The sequence below is a fragment of the Harpegnathos saltator genome, unplaced genomic scaffold (genome assembly GCF_003227715.2).
Source record: "Harpegnathos saltator strain DR-91 unplaced genomic scaffold, Hsal_v8.6 scaffold63, whole genome shotgun sequence".
NCBI lineage: Eukaryota > Metazoa > Arthropoda > Insecta > Hymenoptera > Formicidae > Harpegnathos > Harpegnathos saltator.
In genome coordinates this window covers 875,564-884,632 of record NW_020230460.1, presented here as the reverse complement: position 1 = coordinate 884,632, position 9,069 = coordinate 875,564, and the positions used below count along the sequence as shown (strand labels likewise).

The window sequence follows — 9,069 nt, the reverse complement described above, 5'->3', positions numbered from 1 at the left end:
TGATCGATTTATCGGAGTTTCAAGGCGCAACTCTCTCTCTCTCTCTCTCGCTCTCTCTCGCTCTCTTTCCCTCCTTCCCTACGTCCATGGTCGTTAGTCGATCGCTCTCGGACGCGGTTAGAAAAACAGCCGCCGTACGGAATCTCATCCTTATTGGATTACCAAAGGAACAATCCTAAGACCCGCTAACGAGACCCCGCGGACCCGCAGGATCCGCGATAGATATCCTAATGCGTCCTGACAGGCGTGCTGTGGTACAACCGGTCGGCGCCTTTCCGAACTATCCGCCGCAATTATCCGAAATCTCTGTCGGCTTATTTTTTTCTCCCCCCCTCTCTCTCTCTCTCTCTCTCTTTCTCTCTCTCTCTCTCTCTCGCTCTCTTTCTCCGTCTCGTCCTCGTTCTCGTTCTCATCGCTCGCTCCTCCGCCGGCGGGACCTTCCGGAGGACTCGCCATTGTCCGGCATCGCCGTTCCGTGTTTTTCTCTCGCCGGTAGATGCGAGCTGAGATAAAAGTTTTGACAAGTGCACTCTGGGTCCGGCAATCGTGGTAGTGAACGCCAAGCGTACTAACGCGGGCACGAGAGAGCGACAGAGAGAGAGAGAGGGAGAGAGAGAGAGAGAGAGAGAGAGAGAGAGAGAGAGAGAGAGAGAGAGAGCAAGAGCGAGCGAGAAAGACAGAAACCGAGAGAGAGAGGGGGGGAAAGGGAGAGAGAAAGGGAGAGAGACCGAGAGCGCTCGGCCGAAACTCGGAAGGACTATTTACCCATTTCCACTCTTGGAATTTAATTCTAAAATAAACGATTTCTTTTCCACGCGCTAGAAGCGTCGCGTCGAATTTACGTCTCGGCCGAGACGAGCGCGCGGCGCTTGTTACGCCGTTGAACGGCGAATTAACGTATTCGTTCGTGCGACAAAGTCGGCCTGTTGTTCGTATCGGCGTGCAAGGTCGCGATTGCGTCGATAGCATCGTCGTCGTCGTCGTCGTCGTCGTCGTCATCGTCGTCGTCGTCGTCGTCGTCGTCGATTGTCGTCGTGTTCTAGTGTTTATCGAACTTTCGAACGCACTCAAGGTTGCATTCGTCAAGTGGAAAACCGACTGGGATATGCGAGGGGGAGGGAGAAAAAAAACGAGGTTAACGTGGAGAAAACCGCCGCATATCGCGTGTGTGTTAAGGTATGTAAATCGGCCTCGGTAAGCCGACACTCGCTCGGCCGAGCGCGCGCTGGAAGAAAAAGGACAAGGAGGAAAAAACGCTAAAGAGTACAGGCTCGCGTAATGGTTCGACGTGTTGCTACGTAATCACTCGAAAAACTGACGGCGATGCGCATACCGACTTGCCGCCGATCCGAGACGATTTTATCCAGTCCTTTACCGGTTCGTTCACCCGTCGGGTGGCCTCAAGTATCCGGTTGCCCCGATTAGGGAACGCCGTCGCACACCGCGTGTGCGGCGCGTCCGACTCCGGGAAAATGAAGTCCTGCTCTCCTTCGATCGATCGTCCTCGCGTCCTGTCGATCTGCGCGGCGGTTTGGGCGTCGTGAAATTTTACGAAGGCTCGCCGCATCTCGAATCGCTCAATTTTACTCTCTTCTCTCCCCCTCTCTCTCTCTCTCTCTCTCTCTCTCTCTCTCTCTCTCTCTCACTCGGGGCAGCCGCTGAAAATTGTATCAACTCGAATTAATCGAGCGGCATCAATCGATCGCCGCGCATTATTCGATCTCGCTGGAATAAAGCAACGTGAAATCGTCGACGATAGCGCACTCTCTCTCTCTCTCTCGCGCGCGCACGCGCGAGCGAGCGTCTCGCTCTCGTCCTTTCTTCTTAATTTAACGCCAAGATGCTCAAGTTGGAAGGGCTCGGAGCTGGTCTCTCCAGGCCGCCTAAACACACCGCCGCGTATCCCGCAATATCGCGGTCGCGGGAAAAGATTTCCGACGTGTCGCAGCAACGAGCGAGCAGCGCGAGACACCACGAGGCGGAGCGTAATAAAAATAAGTAATTACTGCAAGTAATCCTCCTCTCTCTCTGCTCCCCCACGACGCGCTCTTCTCCTTGCTTGCTCTCTGTCCCTCTCTCTCTCTCTCTCTCTCTCGCTCGCTCTCTCTCCCCGCGCTTCCCTCGCGCTCGCGCGAGTCGTTCAATTAACGGGAATACTGTTGTCTTCCCACCCAAACCCTCTCTTCCACCTCGACTCCTCTGCCCCTCGCCCTTCGCTCGCTTCTCCACTCCTGCCGGCCCCTCCGCGCCTCGACCCCTCTCGCGCCCGTCCACAAAACCCGCGAAATGTTTCACTCGCAAAGTCGCGTGGAGCGCGCGCCGCGCGCCCGCGGAGGGGCTCCTCTGGACGCGCGCGCGAAGGGGGAAAGGGGCCCCGCGCGCGCGGCGTGGAGGGACCGGTATCGATGCCCCTCCTTCACTCACGCCCCTGACGTCCATCTATCCACCGCACCCTCCGCCGCTGCCGCCGCTGCGGTTCCGAAGACCGCGCTCCATCCCTCCCGCGCGCCCGGTCCTCGTCCTCACCGCGCGCGCTGCTCTCTCGCGCTCTCTCCTGCTCTCCCCCGCTACTTTGATGCGTGCCGCGCGGTGGGGGGCGCCGACGACGCGGCGGCTCCTCTGGCCGCCACTCGTTCGCCCGACACCGTGCGCCGCGGACTGCTATGTGCCGCCGTTCCGTAGTCGCGTCGCCGCTGCTCCGTTCTCTACGTGTGCCTCGCGCGCGCGGTCTGCGAGAACGCGCTCTCTCTCCCGGTTCGCCTTGAGGAGCTCGTCCGCGACACAGGCAGAGAGAGAGAGAGAGAGAGAGAGAGAGAGAGACGGAGAGAGACAGACAGAGAGACAGAGAGACAGAGAGAGAGAGAGAGAGAGAGAGAGAGGACGAGAGTGCCCCGTCGTCGCGTCGGATTAAAAGTCGAGGTCAGGCAGGCGCGCGCGCGCGCGCGCGCCTCTCTCGGTCATGTTCGCGGAATGTGTCACGTTGAGAGTCACGCAGAGCTCCATTGAGTTCCGTTGGCGTTCGCCGAGGTGAGGCCACGCGGCTGCCCGTTTTCATGTTCCCGAGTGTGCCGACACAGGTGGTATCTCGGGGGTTAACGGGACGTGAGGCTACTCCGCGCTGCGTACTTCGGTGATCCAGAGCGCTGAGAAAGAGAGAGAGAGAGAGAGAGACAGGGACGCGCGCCGGATCGACCGGACCGTCGCGGATCATCGCGAGTGTGTCGGCCGTAGTGTGTTTACGATCCGAATGTGTTTACGATCCACGAGGTCAGCCGACGTCGTCGTCGTCGTTCCTTCTTCGAGCAGCGCACGAGCGAGCTGCGAGGCGGAATCGTCGCGAGGACGAGGAAGCAGCAGGATCTTCTGCGTCCGATAGGCGTCCCGGCGGAGTCTCACAGCGGCGTCACGAGGCTGCTTCGCGTATGACGCGATATCGACTAAACATCCCGATGACGCTCGACGCACGCGATCGCGGATGGATCGCGGTGTGAGACAAGCGCGCGGACTCGCGGCTCGACTGTTCCTCCGCTGATCGTAGCCGACGAAGAGGAGGAGAGGAGGAGCTCTCCGCACTTTAGCGCGAGGAGAAAACGCGCGCGCTACGTCGCTCGCTCGCTCGCGGGTCGCACGGCGTGCGTGCGTGCGTGCGTCGTGCGTGCGTGCGTGCGTGCGTGCATCCGCGAGATCGATAGCCCGCGTGTGTGGTGGTGGTGGTGGTGGTGGACAGGACGCGAGAAGGATCCTCGCGAGCATCGGCACGAGGACTACTCGGCACGGGACACCTGCTCGCGTCGCCGCTGCGATGCCGTCGCCGCGCGGCGCGCCGTGACACGACCACGAGACGCCGACGCCGACGCCGACGACGACGACGACGACGACGACGATGACGATGACGACGACGACGACGCCGGTGACGACGACGACGACGACGACGACGACGGCGACGACGACGACGGCGACGACGACGACGACGACGACGACGATGACGGTGACGGTGACGCCGATGACGTCGATGATGTCGTTCCGCTTGCGATCCATGCGTGTGACGATCCAAGGATCCTTCGCCCAGTGACGGGGAGTTAAGTGCCGCTTCGTGATCGCACCGATCGACGCACCGCCTCGCCTTCGGAGGATTTTGCGAGCGATCAGCTGAACAGCCTACGCATGCCGGCGATCGCGGTGAGTGACGCATCCAGTTCTGTCAGGGGACTGTCAGGGGGAGGGGGGAGGTAGTTTATCTGCACGAGTGAGAGATCTATATACGTGATCGATAAGCGCGAAGTGGCTGTCTTTCTTCGTCTCCGTCGATGAATGCTCCGTGTTGATTTTCGTCGGCCGGAGCGCGTCACGCGGCCGACCGGATCGATCGATCGATCGATCGATCGCGGACGCGCCGAATCTTTCGTGAGAATTCCGATTCGGGGAATCCTTTCCAGGGGCGGGACGAAGTCACGGCCGACGGCACCGCCAGAAGAGGGAGATTATATCACGGTATTAATGAATAAAAAATAAAACGAGTACTGGGGGGGAGGGGGGGAGGTTGAGCGCACGATGGAAAAAAATCGAGGCCTCCGCCGAGATTATTTCCTGCCCCTACCCCCGCCCCAGCTCAGCGCCTCGTATTATAGTTTGCGCGCATTAAAAAATGACGTTCATCGAATGTAAATTTAACTGGTATTCATAAACTTACGACGTATTTAAAAATTGATATATTCATTGCGAATATAAGCACCGTCTCTCCACCTACCGGAAAATATATACATATATAAATATATATACATGTGTGTGTGTGTGTGTGTGTGTGTGTACACATGTATATTTATACATATATAAATGAAAAATTAATGGGCCGCTGACACACATGAATTCGGATTTCAGCTGTTTATGCGTTTGTTAGTTAAATATTGAAAGCTCGGCAGATAATATTAATTAAAAAATTATATGCCTCCGCGCGAATATGAATTTACATTTTATTGTATATAATTTGTACATAGTATGTATAAATAAAAAATCGAAGGACGCTTATACGGTTTAAATCCGAATTTCATTTATTTACACTCGCCGTAATGAAACATTTCGCGTTCCGTGGCAAATATGTGTCTAAAAATTAAAATCCTCATCGCAAATATAAGTTTTTGCGCGGACGCGAGATAGAAGGGGTGAGGGGGGAGTATGGAACAAGAGACACGGGCTCGTATTTTTCATCGAACGTTTCTTCCACCCGCTCTTCCTTTTTTTCCCTTTTCTTCCATCCACTCTCTCGCTGCGCATCGCCCCGATCGGTGTCCACGGTCCTTTTTTGGGGATACTTGTCGTCTACCTGCAAATGGGAAAACATTGTCCTCGTATAGACCCGTCCCTGTCGGCGGAAAGGGTTAGTGTCCACGTGTGAAGTTCTCGTTTACACAGCAGCAATCAAAATATTTCTCGTTCTTCGAGCAAAGTTCCCGCGCGTTTGTAGTCGCGCGAGTGACGTTAACCCTCGGGGCTTTAATGTCCAGCAGCGGAGAGCGTTTGTCGCGGTTCTAATCTACGGCAGCTGCGTACTCGTGCGCTCGCTAGTTTTGTCCTTCCGATCCTTAGATACACTCGCGCCCTTGGATCGTCGATTTCGCTCGAGATCTCGTGGCCATTCGAACGACCGCCGATTCTCGGGACGGATCTATGGCCGCGTGCATGCATGTGTGTGTGTGTGTGTGTGTGTGTGTGTGTATGTATGTGTGTTTATGTATGTGTGTATGTGACGGGTTCGTCCTCTCGTAGCGAGAATTCGAGCCGTCGGTCGCCGTCGCGATTCTCGCCGAGTGTTTTCCGCGAGTGAAAGCATCTTGCCGACCGATAGCTAGGAGAAGACTGAGAAGAAAATTCCGAGTAAGCTCGTGAGAGAGACAGAGAGAGAGACAGACAGAGAGAGAGAGAGAGAGAGAGAGAGAGAGAGAGAGAGAGAGAGAGAGAGAGAGAGAGAGCGAGAGAGCGGGCACACGCAGGCGCGTCCGCTGCCACGTGGTCTCGTCGCGGATCCGGGCGACTAGGTGTTAACCTTTTTCGAAAATCGACTGGCTACGTATCGCCGTCTCCGCCGCCGCCACCGCCGCCGCCGCCGTCGCGGCGCGGCGCGGAAGGCGAAGAGCGGCGGGCGTCGCGTCGCTTTGGCAAAACAAGTAGTTACGTGAGCTCTGGCTCGGCGCCAAGCGGTTTTCAAGTTTCGAGTCGAAGCCGAATATTCTTCGCGGAAGAGACGAGAGCAAGAGCGAAAGAGGGAGCGGAGAGGGCTCGAGGAAGATGGGAAAAGAGACGCGCGCGCGGTGTCCTCCGCGCGCGCGCGCAAAACACACCGCCGTTCGTTATCGACCTCGAATCTTCCGATCGGCCGATTGATCGAATCACCGTTTCCCTCCTCCTCCTCCTCCTCCTCCTCCTCCTCCTCTTCGACCGGTCCAGCTCGTCGATTTTGAAAATAGCTCCTCGTCGGAGCGACTGGGCCGGGGCAAAGAGGGGAGGGGGGTGGGGAGAGGAGGCCGGCGCGGCGCTTCTGCAACCTTCGAGCCTGCACGCGGTGTGTAATTCCCGTCGCGTGATCTCCTCTCGCGAGAGCAGACATCTCAATCCCGGATGTCGTCGCGACGCTCCTGCGTCGCGTTAAGCGGATAAGATATTGGCCCGGCCGCCGTCTCTTCGGCATGCGCTTTCTATTAGTTATGCGAGATTAACCGCAAATTGACGCGCGCGCTCCATTATCGCGCTCGCGACGCTCGGACGCGCAGCGCCGCGGAATCTCACGAGGGCCGACACGTGCCCGACGGCGGGGCTCGTTTCGTCATTTTTCGTTATCACGCGCGAGTAACGCAAATAGACGGGAGGCCGTCCGCGAGCGCTGCGACGCGAGAGAGCAGACGTACCGTGCAAGACGCGCGATTATTATCTCGCGACAGATACCCCTCTCCTCCTCCCTCCCCCCCCCCACCCCACCCACGGCGAACAACCGATCGGAGCAGTTCGAGTCTCTCACGGCCGACGTGTGTAATCAGCGACGAGACCGTATCGGGGTCTGGTGGTCCGCGATCGTCCGTAATTCCTCAATTCCGCCGCGAAGCGGCCGGCGCGGCGGGACTTCCGAAACCGTCGCGGAAAATCGGAGCGGAGCGGAAAAGTAACGGAATAACCGCGACACCATCAGCTTGGCGGCAAAGTCGTGTCGTTTTTCACGGACAAGCGGCTTTACCTGTCGCATCAAACGCAACCAACTTCACTCCAAATCCTGTAACCTTTATTCGACAGCTGACGTTTTAAGCTTTCTTAAAAAAAAAAAAAGGAAAAGAAAGCGCGTCACTCGGTAAAGAATTGTTTGTTTGGCATTGAGTTAAAGGTGGAAAATTAAAACGAGCGTTTCCGCCATATTTTATTCTTCCACTCCTAAAAAGGAAAGAGCGCTGTGCAAGTCCGTCAAAAGTTGTGTGCTGTGTATGATGAGGAATCCTTAATAGAACGTCAGCGTTAACGTCTGCTTGTTTTCGTGGAGGAGATTTTCCTGTGTAGAAGAAAGATGTGTCGCGGTCAAGCCGACCAATTGAGGTCGATGACGACAAAATAAAAGCACTGCTTTAGTCCAACCGTCACGGGAGATCGCTGAGAAGCTAAACGTATCACATACGAGCATCGAGCAACCATTTAAAATAACTCGGATGTGTCAACAACTCGATGTTTGGATTCCGCACGAGCTCAAAGAAGTTCATCTCACCGAACGCATCGATATCAGCGAATCTCTCGTGAAACGTCCGTTTTTGAAAGGAATGTTAACTGGCGATGAAAAATGGATTGTTTACGACAATGTGGAGCGAGAAAGATCGTGGAGCGGACGTGATGAGCCGCCACAAAGCGCTTCTAAAGCAGACGTTCACCAAAGGAAGACTTTGCTGTCTGCTTGGTGGGATTACAAGGGTATTGTGTTTTTTCAACTGCTTAAACGTGATCAAACGATGGATTCGGTACCGTCGTCAATTGGGCAAATTACGCGGAGCAATCAAGCAGGAACGCCCGGAACTGGTGAATCGTGAAGGTGTTGTCTTTCTCCATGACAACGCTGGATGGAACATACATCGCGTTGGTCATCCGCCAAAAATTGTTGCAGCTTGAGTGGGATGTGTTTTACCACACACACCCACCCATATTCGCCTGACCTTGCGCCATCAGATTATTTCGTCCCTTGCAAAATTTCTCGAAGGGAAAAGAATTCGATTCCGATGAGGCTGTCAAATAGTACTTGGATCAGAATTCTTCTATGAGGTCGGAATCATGAAGCTATCAAACAGATGGCAAGAGATCATTGAATTAAACGGGCAATATGTTACAGAGTAAAGTTTTTGCCTTTTGTAAAAAAAGAATCGCTTTTCATTTACATAGAAAAAAAAACGACACGCACCCGAGAGAAAGTAATTTCAGAACAAGCGGAATCATCTAAATTTTGAACGACTTTATTCTTGTCTCAAGAAGATTCCTCTAAGATTAAGAGCAAAATATTATAGACATATTATTTTTAAAGTTAGAGGGATTATATGTTACATATACAATGCAAATCTTATTGACTTTAATATAAATCTCCTCTTATTACACGGATTATTTAAGCTTTTTTTAAGAGGATCATTATTTATTCTTACTTTATTCTTACTTATTTCTTCAACTGTACTTTATTCTTACTGGTTATATTAGTTAATTTGAAAAAATTATTATAATGTATAGCGAAAAGTAATATATATATATGTACTTCTGGCTTCAGTTCTACAATAAGTAGGCACGAATTAAATAAGATCATTATAACAAATAAATTTCTAATCAGTTTTGTTATGGACTTCATAGCTACAAAGACGTTTATCGTAACCGATTGTATGAAACATAGTTGTAAGAAAGAATGTGTTATTCGACTTCTTGCAGTAGATTATAAACTGTATTTGACCAAATATGGGTAAATTATCTTCGTTACATGTTACAGCAACATGTACATATTTTTTCCAAAAAGCGTTCAAAAATATTCTGACCCATAAGCATATGGTTATTTTTTCGTTCACGTCCGGA

The 9,069-nt window shown here is 53.4% G+C and overlaps 1 protein-coding gene across 1 annotated transcript in view; it reads left to right on the top strand.

The window, feature by feature from the left end:
- Positions 1-2,915: 2,915 nt before the first annotated feature.
- LOC105189610 (LIM/homeobox protein Lhx9) overlaps positions 2,916-9,069 on the top strand; it is a 111,885-nt gene continuing 105,731 nt past the window's right edge. Inside the window, exon 1 of the mRNA XM_011151837.3 lies at positions 2,916-4,179. The gene's annotated coding sequence lies outside the window, so the exon portion shown is untranslated. The remainder of the gene's footprint in view (positions 4,180-9,069) is intronic.